This window comes from Schistocerca piceifrons, chromosome 11 (genome assembly GCF_021461385.2).
Source record: "Schistocerca piceifrons isolate TAMUIC-IGC-003096 chromosome 11, iqSchPice1.1, whole genome shotgun sequence".
In the NCBI taxonomy this organism is placed as follows: Eukaryota; Metazoa; Arthropoda; class Insecta; order Orthoptera; family Acrididae; genus Schistocerca; species Schistocerca piceifrons.
In genome coordinates this window covers 107,279,562-107,285,036 of record NC_060148.1, presented here as the reverse complement: position 1 = coordinate 107,285,036, position 5,475 = coordinate 107,279,562, and positions in this window count along the sequence as shown.

Sequence of the window (5,475 nt, the reverse complement as noted above, 5' to 3'; positions counted from 1 at the left end):
CACTGACAATGCGCTGATGCATGTTGTCAGGCGTTGACGGTGAATCACTATAGCAAATACCCTTCAACTTTCCCCACAGAAAGAAATCCGGCGACGTCAGATCCGATGAAGGTGCTTCGATGACCAATCCACCTGTCATGAAATATCCTATTCAATACCGCTTCGACCGCATGCGAGCTACGTGCCGGACATCCATCATGTTGGAAGCACATCGCCATTCTGTCATGCAGTGAAACATCCTGTAGTAACATCGGTAGAGCATTACGGAGCAAATCAGCATACATTATACCATTTAGATTGCCACAATGCCGCACCATACATTAACCAGCCAAGGTCGCTGATGTTCCACTTGTCGCAGCCATCGTGGATTTTCCGTTGCCCAGTAGTGCATATTATGCCGGTTTACGTTACCGCTGTTGGCGAACGACGCTTCGTCGCTAAATAGAACACGTTCAAAAAATTTGTCATCGTCCCGTAATTTCTCTTGTGCCCAGTGGCAGAACTGTACACGACGTTCAAAGTCGTCACCATGCCATTCCTGTAGCATAGAAATATGGTACGGGTGCAATCGATGTTGATGTAGCATTCTCAACACTGACGATTTTGAGATTCCAGATTCTCGCGCAGTTTGTCTGCTACTGATGTGCGGATTAGCCGCGACAGCAGCTAAAACACCTACTTGGGCATCGTGATTTGTTGCAGCTCGTTGTTGACGTTTCACATGTGGCTGAACACTTCCTGTTTCCTTAAATAACGTAACTATCCGGAGAACGGTCCGGACACTTGGATGATGTCGTCCAGGATACGGAGCAGCATACATAGCATACGCCCGTTGGGCATTTTAATGACAACAGCCATACATCAACACGATATCGACCTTTTCCGCAATTGGTAAACGACCCATTTTAAGACGGGTAATGTATCACGAAGCAAATACCGTCCGCATTGGCGGAATGTTAGTGATACCACGTACCCATACGTTTGTGACTATTACAGCGCCATCTATCACAAAGCGAAAAAAGTGGTCCAATTAAAACATTCATTTTTCTTTACGTACTACACTAATATGTAATAAAAATGGGGGTTCCTATTTAAAACACGCAGCTGGTATCCGTTTGACCTATGGCAGCGCCATCTAGCGGGCCAACCATAGCGCCATTTGGTTTCCCTCTTCAAGCTAAACGAGTTTCGTTCTTTGTAGTTTTTTCGTTTGATGCTTATTTCGTGAGATATTTGGCCCGGTCACTATCAATGGACCACCGTGTATAACGGACTGCGTCGATTATTCAGGATGGCCTGCGTCAAGAGTCAGTTAAATAATTTTATGATTTTAAACTCTATAGTCTTTTCTGACGTGCAAGGCCCTGAAACATGATTTAATTATCAGAAAAAGTTCCGGTTAGCTCACGTAACATTTGGGCTGAGATTTTGTTATCTGCGTCGTATTGAACTTTAAAGTTAACATCCGACTGTCACCATTAATATCTTTGAGGTTCGTAGCAAACTGTTCACACTAAAAAATTCTGAATACAATCACTTTTTAAACTCCTACAGCCTATTTAGTTGAAAGTTACTTGTTAATGAATTTTCCTTTAATAAACAGTTAATTAATATTTCTCCTCCATAGTTTGAACTTTGAGAAGTAATTATTTCCTAGGATGTAATTAACGCCGACTTGGCGCGGGGAGGTCTTTTGTTAAAGGAAGTACACTGTTTAAAATAAACTCTTTTGTATTTGCGATACTTTCTTTATACAGTACAGATAAATAAAACTTTTACTGCATTCTCAATGAAAACTCCAGAAATCAAACCAGTAACCGTAAATTAGCAACAAGAGCGAGCAATAAGAGCAGCAAGCGAGAAACACAAGAGAGCTGACAACACCTTGTAGTGGCTTGCGTAGACCAAACAGTCTGCGACACCTCTTTGTATTGAAATAATACTGAACTTAAACATTTCATTTTGTTTATAAAGAAAATAGTAAAGGATGAGTAAAATACGTCGCCTATAACTGACAAAAATGGGAGAGTGCCTACACAGGCCCCCTGGACAAAGGTTGCGCACGTAAAAGCTTACTCCACGACCAGAGTCCAAAGAGACAAACCACGCTTTCACTTAAGCAGTCAACAATTTCTCTCACCTATTTGAATCAAACTCTAAAGTGTCTCTAACGAGGTTGCTTTCTTAAGTATCTCGTGTCAGCGAGAGATGGATCCAGTTGCAGCTGTCGTAACTTCAACAATCGTAATTTCATCGAATAACCTTACGCACTTCAATACCTTTACGCGTTGTTGATGACTTGCTGCTGTATGCCAAACCATTCCTGTGTCTGAGATGTCACACAACTCTAAGATTATTGCTGATGATGGCAGTCAGGAGTTTTAGCTATCGCCTTGGCACACGCACGTGTATCTGTTAGTTTCGCGTTGACTTCTTCAGTTTTCTCTTTGACACGTAGCTCGTGTTTCTGTACTCTAGAATTCAACTCCACGCCACGTCTAGCTACTGACTCAATGGTAATTTCCATTTCCATTAACTTAGCGCTGACTGCTTCCATTTTTCTGTCAGCATATAGACGTATGTGCTTTGCACCCTCCAAACCAGTGTACAACACGCCCAGATTTGTCCATAGTCCACAATATACTGATACAGTCACGTTTCGATACGCTGTCTTTTGTGCGCACTCTCATGAATTTTCGTCTGTATCAGCTCTCACTGAATTTCCTGTTATTATCTACAACCCCAGCTGCCTACACATGTGGTGACGAATTCACTGAATGACAATTCGGCTCCTACGGCTGCTTGGTAAATACGGTTTATATTCATATTGTGTTGTTTGAAAGCGACAATAAGGTCTGCATTATTCCAGTCCACTTGCACCTGTATCCTTGAGTATTGTTTGGCTGAAATAAAATATGGCTGCCAAAGCAGAAATGTCCTTGGATATCATCCTGATTTTCCTCTGCCATGTCGTCAAACGCGGATTCACTAATTGGCTTTGCTTATTCAGATGGGGTAATATTACTGCTTTTCCTGAACGTCTGGTATATTATTCCTTCGGTGCAATACCAAAATTTCCTGCAAAAATATATGCATGCTCGAAGGAGACACCCTCAGGATGTGTTAACAGTATTAGAAGATTAGCCTTCCCGCAACTGAAGACCTGATAAATAAGGCACTATGTTACTGGGAAGCAATGGGCCGTTTGCGTTCTCCTTACGGCTTCCAGCATCACCACTGAAGGACCAGTCGCCTACTACAAGACCCTTTCGTTGAGTTTATGACGTCCTCTCGGTCATGGTGGTAACTGTTCGCCTACATTAGGGTGCAGGGGATTTTATAGAGGAATAAGATAACAAATGTGTGGCTCCAAACTTTTTATACTCTCACATATAGCTGGAGATACAAACATACATAAATAAGACCGTAGTTCCTACGCCCACATCTGGTATAGTTGAATTATACATCTCCACCTCCGTCGATGCACAGCAAGCGTCGTTGAGTTGAGCTATGGTTCCTTCCAAGAGGGGGAGAGTTTGTCGAAATACTCTAGCAGATTGCTCCGCAATGTCTCACAGAACAGGTAAACCTACGACTGCCTCCTTAGTCGACATTCTAACTCATGCTGTGTTGCGTAACTCGTATACATTAGACTCCCCAAAGTCTGCTCATGTAGATATGTGCTCTCTCTGTTGTTCCGTGGCTTGGCTGTTCCAGGGAACTCCCCTACACAGAACGTACGACCACTCAGCACCACCGACAGTGAGTGGACGTAACTGTGGAACGAGGCCGAAATCTGCACTGACGTACCGCCGAGTCGGCGCCGTTCGCCCACGTGTGACGTTGCTCTGATGTTATAATCGCGACGGACTTCAAATGCTACCACTGGGTAGAGCTCCCAGTGCGGTAGCATACCGGGACTGACATGCCTACACCTGTTAGTGTGAGGACAGGAGGTTTAGTTTAACAACTTTATGTCCACGTCAGGTGTTTGCTGTTGGAATCTACGACGCAAGTTAGCTTTAAGCTAGCTTCTTGTTTCGTCTATGCTCCAAGCGTTAAGACTTACACCGCCTTGCACCAGGGAGTGTTGATATGCGTGTTGATGTCCTCACACTCTGACGTTTCTTTCACAAGTAAGTTAACTGTTTACTGATCGCTGTAAATATTTACGACGTTCGCAACCTTTACTCTCATTAATATTATCTTTGGTACTGAATTTACAGTTACCTGTGTCGGTGGACGACTGGTTAACACATTTAGGATGGGATTCTAGCCGGCCTGCTGAAGTCTCGTCTGTAACGATGACGTAATCAATGTCGCATTGCGTGGCTGATGCGCGCCTCAGAGGCAGATTATTTGAGCAGTGCGCGGCGCTCTACATTTAAAGTTTAAGAACTGCAAGGGAGTAAGACGCATTTATTAACAATATTCGTCATGATTCTGCTGCGAAGACCGACACTAACGCTGCAATGGCACAAAAAACCCCAAGTATAACGTCATAGAAACGTAGTTATATCGTGAAAGACTGATCGGTATGTGTGAAATGTTCCAGTTAAAACTCATGTCCACACATTTCCGCAAACTACAAAGAAAAGCATAAACTTGGAGACATCCAAATCAAACCTAGGAGAATTTCGACTGGATCAGATAGCGATATCTAAAAGGTTTATCACGGAAATTATGAATGTTAAAATAGTCAGAAATGGGGAATTCTACTCGGATCATTATCTCTCTAAGATTAAAATAAAATTTCTCCCATCTAATGCAAAAAAGCAACTAAAAAAGTGATAGGATACAACACCACTACAGGCAATATTACAAAGGAAAATGTTGAAAAATTTAGAGAAGTAATTGATACAAGTGAAGAAGGTGATTAGAGTGAACTCCAGATGCAAATAACTCAAGCAGCAGAGGAAACTTTCAGATTGGCCAAGAATAAACAGAAGGCATGGTGGAATGAGGAGTGTGAAGAAGCAGTGATACAAAGAACTCAAAAATGGAGAAGTACGAAAAAAGAGGAGGGCCCTGAACAATTCAGACAACAAGGAAAAGAAAGAACAAAAATAATCCGGAAACTCAAAAGAAACTTTGAAAATTCTCAGCTTATTGAAATAGAAGAAACTTTCACCAAAAATAATACTACAAATTTCTACCAAACATTTAAACACATACTTCAAGGATATCAGGCACCAACTATTTGTTTCAAAGATAAAAATGGCAAAATGGGATTAAATAATAAAGAAAATTGTGAAATTTAACAAAATTTTTTGGAAAGCTGTTAAACTATCCAGTTTCAACAGATAAATTTGAATTTCCAGTGACACCTCAAAATCTAGAGGATGATTTCCCACCAACAGAGTTAGAAATTCATGAAACCATCAAAACACTCAGTAACAATAAAGCAAGTGGTGAAGACTTCACTACAGCAGAATTAGGGTGAAGTGGTCAGAACCAAAACTCATAAAGGATCTG